The sequence below is a fragment of the Artemia franciscana genome, chromosome 8, assembly GCF_032884065.1.
Source record: "Artemia franciscana chromosome 8, ASM3288406v1, whole genome shotgun sequence".
Classification (NCBI taxonomy): Eukaryota; Metazoa; Arthropoda; class Branchiopoda; order Anostraca; family Artemiidae; genus Artemia; species Artemia franciscana.
The window spans coordinates 18502451-18521723 of NC_088870.1; the positions used below are offsets into that span (position 1 = coordinate 18502451).

General features: G+C 35.6%; 2 protein-coding genes across 3 annotated transcripts in view; one reads left to right on the forward strand and one right to left on the reverse strand.

Moving 5' to 3' along the window:
• The window catches only part of LOC136030087 (regulator of G-protein signaling loco-like), a 95522-nt gene extending 85382 nt beyond the window's left edge, over window positions 1-10140 (reverse strand). For both annotated transcript variants that reach the window (XM_065708751.1, XM_065708750.1), the window contains exon 1: window positions 10067-10140. The gene's annotated coding sequence lies outside the window, so the exon portion shown is untranslated. The remainder of the gene's footprint in view (window positions 1-10066) is intronic.
• An 8309-nt stretch (window positions 10141-18449) lies between these two features.
• The window catches only part of LOC136030088 (pleckstrin homology-like domain family B member 2), a 116703-nt gene continuing 115879 nt past the window's right edge, over window positions 18450-19273 (forward strand). The window contains exon 1 of the mRNA XM_065708753.1: window positions 18450-18605. The gene's annotated coding sequence lies outside the window, so the exon portion shown is untranslated. The remainder of the gene's footprint in view (window positions 18606-19273) is intronic.

A 19273-nucleotide genomic window follows, 5' to 3' on the forward strand; every position in this document is an offset into this window, starting at 1 on the left:
ATAACAGGGGGTTACAGGAGGGCCGACTAGCAAAAAGTACGCTGAAGGGAGGCTGTCCTCCAATCACTTTTGACTCAAAAAAAGCACTAGAACTTTCAATTTCCAATCAAATGAGTATATCCCATGTTTCTACTACCACCCCTTCCATAAGAAGCTGAAACAATAATGCATTGAAGGCTCTTTACTTAGGCAATTCCTAAATATTTTACATGAATTTTACTAACTATTGAGGTGATGTTAATGGGTCAGTAATTAGTGACATTATTCCTATTTCCACCCTTGTGAAAGTGTGAAACATTTGCAATTTGTATTTTTGAGGAACTTATTTGGTATCCCAAGACTTTCGGAACAGTTTTGTTAAGGGAGGGGCAAGCTCTAAATGACCCTCTTTCAAGGTCCAAGGGTGAACTTCATCATGGCCAACAGACTTATTTGGACTTTATATTTTGAGCTGTAGTTCTACATCCAGAGGTTTGGTGGTGATAATTTTCATTTGCTTCTCAATATGGTACTCCAGCATTTCTGGCAAGAAGTATCATCCAAAGGGGTGAAAACAGACTTGAACTGTTTTTTGGGGCTTCAGCTATATCTCAAGTATTGGCTAGTTTTCCTATTAACTAAAAATTCTGTTACTGAATGTCTACCAGGTTTTTGAGTAGAGGCATATTTCCAAAACTTCTTTGGATTGGTCTTGATGCTGAGGTGAATGATGAATGATGTTGATGAGTACTTGCTTTGTAATATCACTTTTACAGAGCTGGACTTAGTTTTGAATTAGTTTAAAATTGCTATAATTCATCTGTGTTGGAATATCCTTGTACCATCTTTTTCTTTTAGATTGCTGCCCTGATTTCTTATGAACTGTAAGGGAGTGTTCCGTGTCTTTGTTTTCAAGTAGTTATTTTTGGTTTTGCAGTCATCAGCATGAACACCCTTTTCACATCAATCCAAGCTTCCTCTATATTATTCTTTTCAACAAAGGACCAATCATCAAGGTGGGGGAAATCAGCCAACTGCAAAGGACAGAGAGAAATGGCTTGCTGCTGTCCTTGAATAACCACAAAACCTTCTTCTTCTAAATGTTACAGATCAGTTGAGTACACAGATAAGAAACCATGTCTGAGTAATCAAATGATCAAAACAAATGATGATTTTGTCAAATACAGGAAAACCAACAATCTGACAACTTCAGACAAAGGCATGCAATCTTTGGAGCCAATAACAAATCCCATAGAGGATGATTGTACTGAGAGAAATTCCCATTGTAACTCAGAAAAACCTATTCTACCTTGGGACTTTAAGCCTGGGAAACTAGATCTAATGGGCAAAGAACCTGAAAGATACAGATGGGACCTTCTTGGCCTTGGTAACACATCTACCTGGCAACAGAGAACGACAATGCAGCAACATCACACTCTCATACTGTTATAAATCTGATGGCAAATATTAACAAAGCATCAGCTTTCTCCTGACATGCAAAACAATGTAAACAAAGCAAAAACGAAAACCAGCCTCAGAGTGCCTTATGATGCAAGTGAAAATACAAAACATCACAGTCACGGAAATGAATGCACCCAACTCCTCAAGGCTGGATGAAAAGGTTCACAAATTTCTATCAACAATTTCAGTCTCTAACTGATGAAACCACAAAGAAAGATCTCTTGATAGCAATGGGCGACTTCCATGCAATTGCCAGAGAAGAAACACAGCTAGACTGTGATGTTTCAGGCACATTTGGTCTTGGGAGATAAAATGCACAGAGTGAATGTATACTAGTGTTCTGCCGGGATAATGACCTCTTTATTGTTTAACTCCATTTTTGAACACAGAAAGATAACAAAGGAAACTTGGATATCCCCAGATGGAAAAATGACAAATCTGATTGACCTGTTTGAAGTGATCTGTTACCAAAACCTCTGCCCTGCCTAGAGAACTCTTTGATTCAGGCCATGTTGTTATGATAAGTACATTAACAAAACTACCACTCTAAACCCTTCCTATTTTAAACAAGAGCTCATATGGCACGTGTGACGAGGTCGGAAGAGCCAAGAGCTAACAGCTCATATGGTATGAGCTCTAGAAAAATTCTAAGAATCAATAAATTACTTTAAACGGAAAATCAGAGGCTTAATGCCGGTTGGGATTTAAAATAAGAGCTCTGAGTCACAGGGTCCTTCTAAATATCAAAATTCATTAAGATCCAATCATCCACTTGTAAGTTAAAAATACCTCAATTTTTCTAATTTTTCCTCTCCCTTCAGCCTCCCAGATGGTAGAATGGGGGAAAACGACTTTATCAAGTCAATTTGTGCAGTTGCCTGACACGCCTACCAATTTTCATCGTCCTAGCATGTCTAGAAGCCTCAAACTTGTCAAAGCACTGAACCCCACCCGCTAACTCCCCCAAAGAGAGCAGATCCAGTCTGGTTACGTCAATCATGTATCTACAGCATTTATAAGCATTTCAAGATTTCCGGTTTCCCCCTCCAGCTCCCCCCAATGTCAACAGATCTGATCAGGATTTGAAATAAGAGCTCTGAGACATGAGTTCCTTCTAAATATCAAATTTCACTAAGATCCAGTCACCTGTTCTTAAGTTAAAAATACCTCAATTTTTCCAAATTAACAACCTCCAGCTCCCCCAAAGAGAACGGATCCGTTCCAATTATGTCAATCATGTATCTATAACTTGTGCTTATTCTTCCATCAAATTTCATCCCAATCTCTCCACTCTAAGCGTTTTCCAAGATTTCCGGTTTCCAAGATTTCTGGTTTCCTCCTCCAACTCCCCCCGATGTCACTGGATCTGGTCAGGATTTAAAATAAGAGTTCTAAAGCACAAGATCCTTCTAAATATCAAATTTCATTAAGATCTGATGACCCATTTGTAAGTTACAAATACCTCATTTTTTCTAATTTTTCCAAATTATCCTCCCCCCAACTCTACCACAGAGAGCGGATCCGGTCCGATTGTGTCGATCACGTGTCTTGGACTTGTGCTTATTCTTCCCACCAAGTTTCATCCTGATCTCTCAGCTTTAAGCATTTGCCAAGATTTACAGTCCCCCCCCCCCCAATAACATCGGATCCAGTCGGAATTTAAAATAAGAGCCTGAGTTACGAGGTCCTGCTAGATATGAAATTTCATTAAGATCTGATTACTCCTTTGTAAGTTAAAAATACCTCAATTTTTCTAATTTTTTAGAATTAACCCTCCCTCCCAACTCCCCCAAAGAGAGCGGATCCGTTCCGGTTATGTCAATCAATTATCTAGGACTTGTGCTTATTTTTCCCACCAAGTTTCATCCTGATCCCTCCACTCTAAGCGTTTTCCGTGATTTTAGATCCCTCCTCCCCGCAACTCCCCCCAATGTCAACGGATCCAGTCGGGATTTAAAATAAGAGCTCTGAGACACGATATCCTTCCAAACATCAAATTTCATTAAGATCCAATCACTCCTTCAGAAGTTAAAAATACCTCAGTTTTTTATTTTTCAGAATTAACCCCCCTCCCCCCAACTATCCCAAAGAGAACGGATCTGTTCCGGTTATGTCAATCACGTGTCTAGCACTTGTACTTATTTCCCCACCAAGTTTCATCCCAATCCCTCCACTCTAAGCATTTTCCAAGATTTTAGTCCCCCCCAACTCCCCCCCAATGTCAAAAGATCCAGTTGGGATTTAAAATAAAAGCTCTGAGACACGATAACCTTCCAAAAATCAAATTTCATTAAGATCCAATCACCTGTTTGTAAGTTAAAAATAACTCATTTTTTCTAATTTTTCTGATTTAACTGTCCCCCCCCCCCCAGACGTTCGAACCAGAGAAACGAAAATTCTTAACTTAATCAGATCTGGTTCCTGATACGCCTGCCAAATTTCATCGTCCTAGCCTACCTGGAAGTGCCTAAAGTAGACAAAACCAGGACAGACCAACAGACCAACAGAATTTGCAATTGTTATATGTGACTTGGTTAATACCAAGTGCCATAAAAACACACCAAGGGCCTTGGCTGTTCTACTTTTAACATCTTCACCACACCCATCGTCTTTACTAATAGTTGAATAAAAGAAAAAGTTTTTTCAGCTGAAAGTAAGGAGCAATATTAAAACTTAAAATGAACAGTAATGATTCTGTATATGAATGGGGCTGTCCCATCCTCAATGTCTACTCTTTATGCTAAAGTTTGTACTAAGTTGTTCCTGAGATACTGCAGATACAGCCTTTTCAAACACCTCAACTTGTCCGAAATGTTTCTCCTTAATGCCATTAGCTTTTTCTGAGATATCGCGGATATGCCCTTTTGACATCCTGGATGCACATAGTGTCTTTTGATATAGTTCAACACCCACTAAAAATTTCAACTTTATACCCTTAGATGTTCCTGAGGTATTACAGTTACCTTCTTTTGGCAACCTGGATCAGAAAAGAAATACTAATCCTGTGGGAATGAACAGCCAAAGGATACACAAAACACACTAACAAAATCACCGCAAAAGAATACACTGTTACCACTAACATCCTGGACAAGCATGGTGGGCCCCTGAGTGAAAGCAAGGCTATTAAAGAAAGATGGGATATGACTCCACAGACACACAAAGAACGAGAAACAGAAATAATTGTTGCTGAAAAAACACCTCCAAAATAGATTAGAAGATAACTATAAGAAGTTTGCTAGGGCTAGAAACAAATTATAGGATCTTACTAGACAACTTTATATAAATTTTGAGTCCAAGCTTGCTAATGAAAGGAAAAGAAACCCAAACAAGTTTTGAGATTACATATTCAGCCAGGATTACTGAAGAAGATCAACAGATTTTTTGCAATCCTCAGATGGAGAAAGAGTAAGGAACTCAAAAAAACACTGCAGAACTGCTAAATGATTAATAGCATCAATTTTTGCCATTTAATCTTACAGACCTCTGCCACCTATTATCAATTATAACATTGAAAACAGACAGTCAGCTATATTGGTTTCTCTGCAAGCAATTTGAGGTCCTGGTTACCAATAAGTCTTCTGGTTCTGACAATATTCACCCAAGGTTATTGAAAGTACTGGCTAAAGATATTGGCTTTTCTCTGTCTCATACAGACCAGCAACTTTACAGGATTATTCCATTTTTCCTGAACAATGTGATTTCAGGTAATATCTTCCAAAAACTCTGAAACTCCAATCCCCTCACATGGAAAGAGACACACATAACACCAATTTCAAGAGAGGTAATCTTACAAAGGTAGAGAACTACCACCCCATGAGTCTAACATTTGCTGTTGCCAAGACTCTGGGGCACACTTTAAATTCTTATCTCCTGGCCCATCTTCTCAACAATAATCTTTTATCTTCTAATCACCATGGTTTATAGCCTAAAAAGTTGGTTGAGACCAACCTTCCTGAGACATATAATAGTGTTACCAGCCTTCTTGACACCAGTATCCCACTAGACTTGATTCTTCTAGACCTGGCTAAGGCTTTTATGAAGGTCCCTCATAAACAGCTTGAAATGAAACTTTCAGCAATAAGTATCCTCACAGGTATTCTGATGTACCACATTTCCTCTAAGAACACATGTAGCAAGTTCAACTCTTCACCTGCAACAGTAGCAATTTTTTCACCAGTTCATATGAGGTGAATAGTAGTGCACCACAGGGTACAATACTGGGCCCAACTCTATTTGTCATTTACATAAATGACATGATAAAAGAAACAGAAGACAATATGAATCTTTAAGATGATTATTCAAAATTTTTTGGACCTGACCTGCAAATTGGCAACTGGAATTTAACAGATCAAGTGTGGTGCCTTTTTTTAGGCAACTATAATTCCTGTAACTTGGACACCATGTTGTGGATGATCAAATGCAACCCACTGGTTTTTCCAAGGAACACCATCCCATTCAACATCTGGTAACTTCTTCAAAGCTTCATCATTGGGTGCTGAGACTGTTGTATCTGAGAGACTATTCCAGTGGTTGACTATACTGCACAAGGAAAACTATTGTTGGCATTAATAGTTTTTGTTTGACAATGTGCTATAAGTTCACATTGACAAACAATTAAATTCCATAAACACTGGCAAAGAGCAGTTTCAAAGGCTAATTCTAGCTATGTCTACTTAAACATACTATTTCAGCTGCTCACAGAAAGTCTTCATAAGGCCCTGCAAAGCAACTTTGAGGCCTGTTTTGGAGTTTCATATTTTTCCTACCTCTCCCTCATACAACTATAATACAACATTATTTGAGGGGGTTCACAGACATGCAACCATGTGTATAGCTGGTTTCCAAAGCATACCATACTGGAAAAGGCTAGAGAAATTGAAAATACCACCTCTTGCACTCTAATGCTACTGTGGCAACAGAGTGTTGACCCACAAATATCTTAGTCAGCCAAGAAATAGTCTTCACAGCAAAAAAGAGGAAATTCAAGAAAGCTTTATAAACAGACTGTGGATACCAGGATGTGCAAACTCCTTTATTGAAAGAGTGAATAATGACTAGAATGGATGCAGTCAATATACAGTAAATGTTCTAACTTAAGCAACATTCAAATTAAAGTTAGATGTAGAATGGAACAAAAACCATGGAGATATAAGGGAGGAGTCCTATTGAATCACCAACAAAGAGCTGAACCAATTCAGCATGGACTTTACTTACTCTATAGTGCAAATTAAGGCAATACAATAAATATTGTAGGGAATTAGCAGCAGCAATCCAAATTATGCCTTGAAGGTTTAGCATCCCAATCTCTGTTAAGTATCCTTATGAAATAGCTGATGCTGAAGAAACAATTTCCTCAGCCAAACTGTTCAAGTCAATGACCACTCTTAGGCTGAAAAAATACTGTCTGATTCTATGCTTAACTAAAGACTTATGAATCTTCTTGAGTAACCTTGAGTTTGTCTTTGATTGATAGGCTGTGTGAATATGCTTTGGTGATGTTTTGGGTTTGGTTGATACACTTGGGTGTTAGTAGCTTGTTGTTGTCCCTCCATTGGAAAAACAAACAATGCTATATTTAGGGCATGTAGCCTTTTAATACAGCCTAGCCTATGGCTTCTCACTCAGTCTAGAGATGCATTTGGTGCCTTTTTCTGTACACCTTTGATTAGATATGCATCACTTTTGCAAGTGACCTGCAAAGCAGGTTTGGAAGTCCTTCAGGAAGGACTTTATAGCTTATATGAAGCTTATGTAGCTTCAGGAAGATTCTACATGACTGGCTGGTGGTAGTTGAGCAAGTCTTAGCTAAAGTATTTACATTTTTCTTCTTTTTTACTGGCTTTAAATCCCCTTGTTGCTACAATTTCTCCTGTTGTTGGTCTCTCTCTTTGTTTTTCTTCTTTTTTCTAACATTTTAGTATTTTGGCTAGTTTTTAATAACATGAGCACACACATTCATCCTATTCTGATTCAATCTTGGCATTGACTTGAAATAGATTGGCTTTGAATAGGTTGCAATGGACAAGCATGCATGTGTAGCTGTGTTGTTTTCAGGTGCTGCAGTTAGTCATTAGTAGTAGTAGCCATATCTTAATCATGAGTCAGTACAATATGATGAATATTGGGTAGGCTAAATTTGCAGTGGGTCATATAATATAGCTAAGAGAAAAGTAAAAATGTCATTTGATGCCTTTTCTTATGCTCTTTATAATTAATAATTGATTATGGGTCTCATTGCATCTTAAGCCTTTAAAGTCCCAAGGGTTTTGTTTTGTAACCACACAAAGAAGCTATCAACACTAGTTAAGCTATTGAAAAGTGGTTAAAAATATGTCACTAGTTTATAAATAAGTTATTCAACAGTAGTATATTCCAAAAATACATTATGAAAATTCAAACCTCATATTAGGTAACTCAAATGTAAACCATTTTCCTACCATTTCATTTAAGGGTGCATACCAATTGCAAAATTCAGCACTATTTTTAGCTGAAAAAATTCAAAAAACACACCCATAAGTTGACATAGTAGAAAAATGGTTATATTTGAGCTGCCTAATAAATGAGGTTTATTTTATAAATAGGGTAAAAGACCTCTTTTGGGAAAGACCACTTTTCTTTGACATTTCAGAAAAATATCAATGTGTTTTTGGACCACACCTGTTTTATTACAGCATGATGCAATGGTCTTCTTGGTCAAATTTTCACTAATAACTTGTCAGCATAAATTAAAAATATAGTCTCTGTTTTGACAAGCAATTGAAAAGAAGAAATCATATTTAATATTTGTGATTTATAGAATAATATATCAAGCAATAAAAGTTGTACCTTTAGAATTAAAAGAAAATCAGCTTTATGTTAAGATGTGAATAAAAAGCACTAAGGGATATATAAATCAGAATAGGATAATTAGTATTTCCAAGAATAGCTCTTTCTAGGTAAGCCAATAAAAATTTCAAGTGTAATCTAAAATAATTTTAATAATATACATATTCATGTATAGCTTCAATGTTTAGCTTTTCTAATATACATAGAAAAATAGAAAATACAAAATAGAAAATACATGGAAAAATTTTCTGATATACATAGTTCTTTTTGTCAACAAGATGTGAGGGTTTTAATTTTACATAATTTCACTCAATTGGATATTGGTTATTTACTTGGATAAGTATTTTTGGGATACACTGTTTTTGAACAACTTATTTATAAACTAGTGATATGTTTTTAACCACTTTTCAATAACTTAACTAGTGTTGATAACTCCTTTGTGTGGTTACAAAAATGAAATTACTATTGGGTCCTTTTAAAGGATGAAGCTCCAATTAGCACCAGAAGCAATTATTGAATTATGGAAAGGCATCAAATTATTTATCAATTAAAAAAGGCATCAAATTATCTATCTTAACTAAATTATATGGCCCACTGCATATTTACCTAATATTGCTGTCAAATCTGCAATCTTGGAGGGTGAAATCCTCCTGATATGTCTAAGGCTTGAATTTAGTTTTGAAACCATGCCTGCAAAATGTTCATGGAGATTCTAGACACTATCTACTCTATAGCCCTATCTTACTGCAGCATGATGCAATGTGGGGGCAGTAACAAGAGCCCTTCCTTCTTTGTCAAATTTTCACAAAAAATTTGTCAGCATAAACTAAAAATTTGGTCTCTGTTTGGATAAGCAATATAAAAGAAAAAATTATATTTAATATTTAAATAATAAATATCAAGCAATAAAAGTTATCTTTTCAGAATCAGAAGAAAGTCAGCTTTCTATTAATATGTGAGTAAAACTGAAACACTAAGAGGATATATACATCAAAATAGGACAATTGGTAAATCCAAAAAGAGGCCCTTGTAGGTAGGTCCATAAACTAGTAATTTAAAGAGTTTATTCTTAAACAATTTTAATAATAGGCTAATCATTTTGATAATAGCCTATAGCTTAGATTTTAAGCTTTTCTCTAGTCTATATAAAATTCTTACCAATTCCTCTTTGATAATAAGATGCAAGGGTTTAAGTTTTACATGATTTTCCTCAATTAAATAGACTGCTTATTTTTTTCTTTACCTTAAGCCTAGGCTATGCAGTGAAATTCCAGTGCATATAGGCTAGGCCTATATATTTCAGACTATACATTTGATCATTAGCAGGAATGGGAATAAAGTTCAAATTGCAATACAAATTGATATTACAAATGGGTTCAAGATGAAAACATGATGATAAAACTAGGCCTAGGCTATGTATATTTCTTTGCTATCTCCATATCCAGCAAATACCAAAATTTGCCACCTTTCAACCAATCCACTTTCTAGTGAGCAAAAGAATCCACTTTCTAGGTGGTATAATAAGCATTGTTTAGCAATTGAAATTTTGAAGTGGTGATTAGCCTACTGGGTATTTTCCCTATTCTTTTTTTTGCTTCTCCATATTCAGAGCCTTAACCAGATTGAATAGATATTAAAGAAAGTTTTGATCAAAAGAGACCAGCTTATGCTACTATAAAGCTCTTACAGGGTAGGCAAGCCAAAGTAGGCTACTTATGATCGAGTTTTGGTCTGCTTGCTAGAAAACCATATCATAAATGTAACTTCTGACATTGTTTATTTTCAACAATGTGAATTATACCTTGGTTTAATTTTTAACAAATCAAAGATGCAATTCAGAAGACATAGTCTATGCTGTGAAATCCATTTAGTTGTTGTTGTAGAGAAAATACGCTCGGCTTTCGCCCTCTGCGTCACCAAACAATAATTAAACTTAAAATCACAGAAACGAAAAGAACATACAAATCAAATAAATCAAATCATCTTCTCTTCTCACCACACTCTTGTGACTGAAAAAAAAAAAAAAAAAAAAAAAAAAAAAAAAAAAAAAAAAAAAAAAAATGAAATTACAACCAGTTGAAAATCTTTGTTGAAGACACAAAAACTCCCAATGCCTCCAATATTTTTAACTCCTTATCTTTACTAACACGAGTGAAACCTAAAACGAGAGGAGTGGACGTCTTCAGGCCCAATGATTCAATTTTTCTGATCAGAATATTTCTCTCAGTTGTGAAACGAGGGCATTCTGAGAGAATGTGATCTATAGTTTCATCAATATTTACACACCTAAAAAAAGGGCATGACTTGCTATCTGTAAGATGATATAGTGTTTGACGAGATCTGGTCATTGCATGACCAGTTCTCAGACGGAAAATAGAGTTTGCAATTTTCCTATTTGGGTGGATAAGGTGATGTGGGATATAATGCCCCTCAAAAGACAAAACATAAATATTTGTTGTTGCAATACATCTATTATTAATTTTAATAGAACTTGCAGCAGAGGTTATTAACTTTGAAGTTTCATTTACAGTGAGAGCAACCTTCCAAGTAATTGGGTGGTGGATAGCCTGTTTTGCAATACTGTCAGCAATTTCATTTCCCTTAATCCTTATGTGAGAAGGAACCCAGACCATTTTCAGTTGAAGACCATCAGAAGACATTATTTTCTGAATTTTTCCCTGTAGATGAACAATAATTGGAATAACTTTTCCTTGCCTCTTTTTTAGATCAGAAAGAACACTTTTAGAGTCAGAAAAGATAACAAATGAGCCTGATCCTACTTCCAGCACTGTATCCAAAGCTTTTTGGAGAGCAAGACATTCTGCATGGAAAATGGAGATTCCATCTGAAACTCTAATCCCAACTGATGAGCCATTCCACTCAGAAAAAATGCCTATGGATGCCTTCCCATCATTTGAGACAGATCCATCAGTAAATATCTTTTTCCAATTATAAAATTCAACCATTTTAGCTAGTGTAAGTTGATGAAGGATTAGACTATTCATTTTATTCTTAGGAAAATCCATGCCAGGGATTTTTATATCTATAACATTATCAATGCTATTAGGAGTGTTGGGAGATATCTGGGTCTGACAAGAAAAGATTAGGTTTTCAGGAACACCTATGCCATTGAGCAAGGAGACCAACTTGATAATGGCTGGACTACTATATGTCTTCTGATTTTCATAGAGAAATGTATGATTTATGAGACACTCCTTGAGAACATGGAGGTTTTGGTTAGTATTTACTTTCATAAAGTAATTAGAAGAAAGTTTCAAGAATCTTTCTTCTAAAGAAGGTATATTAACCTCATTGAACAGAGCTGCAATAGGAGTACTTTTTAGTGCACCTGTGATTAATCTCAGGCCATGGTGAACTATTGATTCAATTTTAGAAATTAACTTTTTTGAAGCTGAGTAATAGACAGGGAGACAATATTCAATCTTTCCATATATTATAGATGTGAATAGTTTTTGAAGACTATCTCGGCTAGCTCCCCACTTTTGCCCAGCAACAGCACGCATAAAATTCAGTCGTTTTTCAAGTGCATCACAAAGATGAGAGATATGATCATTCCAATTTAACTTACTATCCAGCCACATACCAAGGAATTTCACATTCCTGGCAAAATGAATTTGTTGTTTATATAGAGTCAGATTAATTGAGAGACAATCTTGCCTAAGGTCAATTTTCCTAGAAAAAACCATGCCAGTGGTCTTTGGGATAGAAAAAACCAGATTTTTTGTATTAAGCCATATTGACAGTTTATCAATTGCTCCCTGGAGCTTGGGTTGACAAGCTTCAGGAGAGGAGCCTTCAGTCCAAAGAGCTAAGTCATCTGCATATAAGACAAACTTTATTGAGGGCATATCAGCCAAAATAATATCATTAATCAGTATGTTAAAAAGAAGAGGACTCAAAACTCCTCCTTGAGGAACACCTAATGAGACTGTACTAGCAGAGGAGCATATGGATCCAACTCTGGTTTTAATAGTCCTATTAAAAAGCATTGCCCTGCACCACTTCCAGAAATTATTTCCAACATTAAATTTATGAGCCTGTCTTAGGATTGCAAAGGGGTCCAATGTATCATAAGCTTTCTTAATATCAAAGAAGACTGCAGAAACAACTCTCTTTCTTGTAAAAGCTTTCTTAATGTCATGATCAAGTTGAATTAGGTTATCAAGGGTTGATCTACCTTTCCGAAAACCTGCTTGTTCAGCAATAAGAGAATTATCAATAAGGGGTTCAAATCTCAACTTAATCATTTTCTCATAGAGTTTAGCAATGCATGAGGTTAAGGCAATTGGGCGGTATGAAGCTGGGTCTGAACGATCCCCTTTACCTTTATATATTGGGACTAGAATAGAAGACTTCCAAGCAGATGGGACAGTGCCACTACCCCAACATCTGTTAAACAAGTAAAGAAGAGGGACCAAGAAAGTCGGTGGAAGAGCTCTAAGCATCTTATTGTGGACCAAATCTTCACCCATTGCTGAGTCATTTAGAGACTGTATTGTAGAAGTTAGCACATCCATATCAAAATCTTTGTCAAGATTAGTGACAGACCCTGGGGGAAACTGAGCTTCCATAAACATAGAGTTATTATATGTGTTACTATTTGAAGATTGACCTGCAAAATAACTATTCAAAGACTCTGCCACTTCATATGGCTTGTACATAATTGAACCATCATTGGACTTAATCTTTGGAGTAGACTGATCACTATGCTGATAACCTGCAAATTTTCTGAAATTTTTCCAAAGTGTTTTAGAAGGAGTTGACTGATTAAACTGATTTTCACAAATATCTTCCCAAGCTCCTTTTCTTTCAGCTAGGACATGTTTCTTAAAAGTAGCTTCGGCCTTTCTCATTTCAATTTTTTTGAAAAGGTTGCTTTTATCTGAAAGCCAGATTTTTCTAGCATTACACTTATTTTGTTTTAGTGATTCTAAATTATTATTCCAAAAGTGAACATTTTTTTTTCTATTTTTTACTAGTTGTGTTTGGAGTTTAAAAAATAAATTTGAAGCATCAATGATGCTTTTAGTGATATTTTCATTTAAAACATCTATATCATTAATTAGAGCTGGTACCATACTCCCCAATTTAAGTGCCCATGGTTTCCAATTATCATCATTGAAAATCCATCTAGGAGCAATGTTAAATTTAGAGAGAACTGGTCTTTTTGACAGTTCTGTAATAAGTGGGTAATGCTGGCTGCCAAGGTTGTCATGGAACCTGGACACCTTACTATAAGCAGATAGTCTGCTACCAACAAAACAAAGATCAATGGTTGAGTTTTTACCATTGGAGGAGTGCACATAAGTTCCTAAATTCTTAGGTGTGATTAGTGTGTGGGAAATCTGACTGATAGAGATTGAATCCAAGAGCAACAATGATTGAGGGTCTCTAGGGTGGGTTGAGTCCCACAGGGGATGGTGAAGATTGAAATCTCCAAGTATTAGTTGGTTTGGGGAAAGATCTAATAATTTCTTGAAGGTTGGGTTATTGAAAGAAGAGGGTTTATTTATATATATATTGACTACTGACAAGGGGGGAAGGTCATCCATCTCAACCTTTATAACTAGTATTTCCATTGATGACTGGACATCAATATTGACAACAGAGCTAATCAAGTCCTTTCTCACAAGAGTCAATAGGCCTCCACCTTTTTGAGAAGAGGAATTTAGGACCCTATCTTTTCTATGTGATGTATAATTTTTAACGCTAAAATTTCTTCCAGGGGACAAATGGGATTCTTGGATGCAGACAATTTCTGGGGATTCAATGTCCAAAAATCTTTTTAACTCAACCAAACGATCAATGGGTAGACCTGTAGTGTTAAATTGAACTATTTTCATTCTAAACTGTTAGCTGTCTTTGATATTAAGGATTGTTTCCGTTTGTTTTTAGTTGCTTTCTGTTTTGAGATAGGAGAGAGAGCATTTGCATTTCTTTTAAGGAATTGATTTTTTGCTGGAGAAGGTTTTTTGGAGATTTCTGATGTTGGTTTTACAGGTGAAGTAGAGATTAGGACAGAGTCAAGAGATTCCAAATCATCTTCAGAAATAGAATGATTTGAGGTGAAATCTTTAAATGTTCTATCAGATGGTGCATGTGAGGAACTAAAGTCTTGAAACATTTTTTCCAAACGGCCTGAGATAGAATCTTCAATTTGTTTAAATTTTGAGGATAGGAATGAGCTGATCATTTCAGGAATTCTAACTGTCAAGATATCATCAATTATTTTCTTGATTAGGGGTTCTAATACTGTTTGTTGAGTTGACATGAATGGGCTAGGAGTGGGGTTTTCAGGGGATGGAATGGGAGGGAATTCTTCATTAGAAAGAGCTGGAGTTGTGTCATTTAGTTGCATGTTGGATTTAAGGATATCTGCATACTTTTTTTTTGCAGCACCAATAGTGATTTTTTCTTGTACTGCCTTAACAATAACCTTTTCAACATTTTTTGTTACAGGACATGCTTTGTCTTTAGCGTGATGGTTGCCAAGACAATTGGGGCACTTGAATAGCGTAATATTATCTCTCTTAATAATACAAGAAGATGTTAGATGGTTGTTGGCACATCTTGAACATCTAGGTTTACTGCGACATACTTTGGCAGTGTGGCCATGCCTTTGGCAGTGATTGCAGATCATGACACGGGGAATATATGTCTTGACTTTTTTTTCCATACCCAGAATACAAATAAATTCAGGAAGGTCAAGTGAAGGAGTAAGGATAAACCCATCAACATTCATCTTGTCAGATGTCTGTTGACCGAAAAGTGGACGTACTCTTGTGAAACCTTGATCCATCAGTTCATCTAATAAGGTTTCACTTGTAAAAATACCCTTGTCAAAGAATACCAGCCCCTCAGGCATGAAACCGTTGGGGGAGTTTGAGTGCAATCCCTGAGAGCCTTGAGCTGAGGAATCCTTCTCACATGAGAATGTTAATGATTGGTTATTATCCAAAACTAGCTCCCCTATCGCTAGTATCTTGTTCAGTACTGCTTGATTTCTGATCTTAAGGCAGTTAGAACCATTTGAGGATTCTACCAAAATTGTATCTTTTTGGCATTCATTAAATTGATTTCTCAACAACATAATTCCTTTCATGATTACACCCAGTGGTGGATTATGAAGACCAGGCTGCCCTATTTTAGTCAACCATACTCTAATGATACTGTCCTCACCCGTGAGAACACCCGAACCCCCTGAATCATGGGGGTTAGGCATGATGAAAGCCTTTCCAAACACAACAGAAAAAAAAAAAGTAGAAAGAAATTCCACAAAACCAGTCACAGGGTGAAAAGAAGAGAAGGAAAAATATCTTAAATACCTTAATATTAACTGTTTAAACAGTAAAACAAAGAAAATAGTAAAACTAAACAGTAAAACTAAAAAAAGGAATTAGATGACGGTAGCAAATCTTAAAAGGCTAGCTCATATTTGCTGTCCACGAAAATCAAAAAAAAAATCATAGACAGAAAATTTAGGGGATGGAGCATCTCATGCTCCATATCGAAATATTTGTACATTATTCCCAGGTTTACGAGTTTCAATTACGTTTACACTAATTTTACAAGTTTTAAACCCTATTGTAAGTCTTTATTCACATTTACGGTTCTATGTTCTTATTTTGCTTCAAATTTATGAGTTTTAACGAATTATCACCACCTAAATTTGTCAGCTGGACATAAAGATTAGCCAACCTTCCCAAAATACACACGGAAATTCTTACGAATTATCCACCAAATACCTTAAAAAAATTAAATACAATATTTTAAGTTTTTAAATGGTCCATTGAAAAATTTCAATCAGATAATTTAAAATAATACTTCTAACAAATGAGAATATACAAAGGAAACTTTAAAATTCGTTGTTCAAGTTATTGGTAGATACATATGTGACATAAAAAGCAGGCCTATATATATGTCTAAGTCAAAAGTACATATTTCACAAATGGTTGGCAAGTCACACTTTATTGAAATCATAATTACGCAATTATTGTTAATTTCTATGACTGGAAGGTCAAATACGGTGCCTTATGGCTCACATCTCTTTCTTTCTCTAAGCTAAAAGAAAGTTTTATTAATATTCATATATTAAATTCTCTAGCATCAAGTATCGCTGATGAAGAGAGCTAGAATATGTGCGTTAAATTGAAAAAAGAAATCCAAATAATGCAGTAAAAGCTTGTAGATTTTTTTTATTCAAAAACAGCTGTCGTTTGTTGCAGTTTTTAGTTTTTTTGGGAGCTTTAAAAATTTGCTTTAAATTTTAGCTTGAATTTAAAATCCCATTTTCATATTTTCTCCTTACTTACTATATTTCCACAAGTTGCCGGAAATAAATATTTGCTAGTGGACAATTCGCTCTCCGTAAGGTAAAAGAAAAGATTAAGTCACACTTGTTAGTAGCAGTGGAAACTGGCCTGTAATAGCCCAAATTAAAACATGCTAATTACGAATTTCATAACTAATAATTGATTCTTCCGAAAGGGATACCGTTACGACTGCACGTACCTCAGCTACGGTTCTTGCTCATACCATTACTACCTATAGCATCGCTACTCACAGTCTCACCCTTCCTAATACGATGATTCTGTAGTCTGAATAAGGAAAACTTACGAAAATTATATTCTTAACTGACCTTCAGAAGATTTGCTCTAGAATTCCAAGTTTTACGATCTTACGTAGGGTTCTTAGCTAATTAGAGTATTAAGTATTCTAAGGGATATGAAAGTCGGGAAAGCCTTTCAGTAGATTAAGATTAAATTCATTCTTAACAACAGTTTCCCCTCCAAAGATGTAAGTTACTTATTCTATCAAATTTAGATTCAAGAGTGTCATGCCACCTTCATATTGAACTAGCAGACCTTGAAATAAAGTTTGTACTATTGCTAATGTAATGCAAATTGGGAGTTAAAATTACTGTTGATCAGCCAGTAAAAGAGTTCCTGCCGATTATATTGGCCTTTCATTCTAAATATATCAAAATTAATGCAAGGCAATATGAGCAAAGGCAAGTGTCTAGAACTGAAGCCATGCCATTTATCACACCTGTTGATAAACAGAAAAACTATATTAAATGACATGGGTTTCCCTTGGTCTTAACGTCACACTTGCATTTCAGAAGCGGAAAATCAAAATGGCGAAAAAAATTTGCTTGAAAAGTTTGTATTTACTGCAATTGGTTCCCAACTATTCTCGACTATCACGATGTCTTTTCATCTCTTGCCGCATCTTTATTAGAGATAGAAACACTGCTACCTAAGCTTCCTTCTTTCCTAATTTCAAAGAAAGGTATCCTAACTTTTGACTCTAATTGATCAATCACAAACTTTTATGCTTACAAGTTGATCTATTTTCAAATGAAGAATTTATGAACAATACATATAATTTGCTCCGTTTGTTGTGCGTGATTTTAATTTTATGGACCCGTGTGACCGTAAAGTAGCTCTAGCATAATTGTTAATACTGAGCCAATGAGGCATTTAGACTTCAATAGCTTGTAATGTACGAAGTGCACTCATATTAGCTACACAAATATTAAACTTGTAACATAGTACATCTATTAATCCCAGTTACAGATGTTTTTCAATTCAAATATTTGTCAGCATCGAGGACGCAAACACTTTTGCCAATTTGAACTCGTAAAGGAATTACGTTCTTATCTCCAAAGGTAACTGGGTTTGTTTGTCTTAAGATTAATACTCATTTACAATGTGCGTATACAGAAAATATTGGTTTTTCTCTTGCCTGTAAGTCTTTTTTTTTGTCAACAGAGACTCCCAAACACCACATTGCTGTTATGAGAGTTACCTGTACAAAATCTCCTAGATGCCAGGTCAGGTGTCCGTGTCCTGCATCAAGTACAAGTACAAGTACAAGGCTGTACCCACAACGAACATATCAAACCTCAATTACTGTGTTATTGCCAGGGACTGAAATTTCAAAACCTGAATCAAATCACAAATTAAAGTCTTAATGATTCAATGTCCAAAATTAATCCGATGAAATTGATTCAAAACTTAAAAGGAGGAAGTAGATCTTTTAATTTAGAGCGTGTAACCATAGAGAATTTCCAATATAAAACTTCAAAAGCTTTTTCTAAAAACGTAGACTGAATCTTTATAATTTGGCTCATCAAGTTACAAGGGAAAATCGGCCGGATGACGCAAGAGAAAAGGGACGACGGCTTCAGTTGTTACACAAACTATTAATGTGAACTGTGCCTATGGAATTATTTGACTGCTGTCCCGCTATTTTTAAATCATTAGTATCACACTGGATCTTGTCTTTTTAACCTGATCTTAAAATTTATAATCATGGTAAAATTTTGCTTTGCTTTTGGTTAGAGACTATTAGACCATCTAATTCGTCAATATTAACATATTTACAGTCTTTTATTGCTAGCGTCCTATCTTTTACCATATAGCCTAAATAAAAACAGTCCAGATGTAAAATCCAGGTTTGAAAAGTGTAGACACTCATATGAATTTCCTAGCTGAAAAATTAGGATAGGCCTACCATTCAAACTTCATTGCAATGCTCCATCAAAGATAAGAGCTTCATCTAAGACAAGTGCATCTCATCATCTTAATGCCTGAGCTAAGGTTATTTGTGCTAGGCTATAGCCTAGGGGAGGAAATTACAGTTTAGCCTTGGGGATCTTTTGTATGCAACATTGCAAAAAACAGAAAAATAACATTAGATTCATCCATTCCAGGGATGTTACCCATAGGGTAAAATTCTAATCTAGTGACTTTTGGCTATCTTGGAAAGGGGTTAGGTTAGGAAAATGAAACTTTCTGGGATGGGTATAAAGGCTAAAGTATGGTAAAATTCTAGTTAATTGACTTCTTGCTATCTCAGAAAGGGTTTAGGTTAGGAAAATGAAACTTTCAGGGATGAATCTACAGACTAAAGTATGTCCCAGGAAGGTATTTTGGAGCAACTACCTCCACTCCTTCTCCCCCTAGAGGGCCCTGACCTTTGA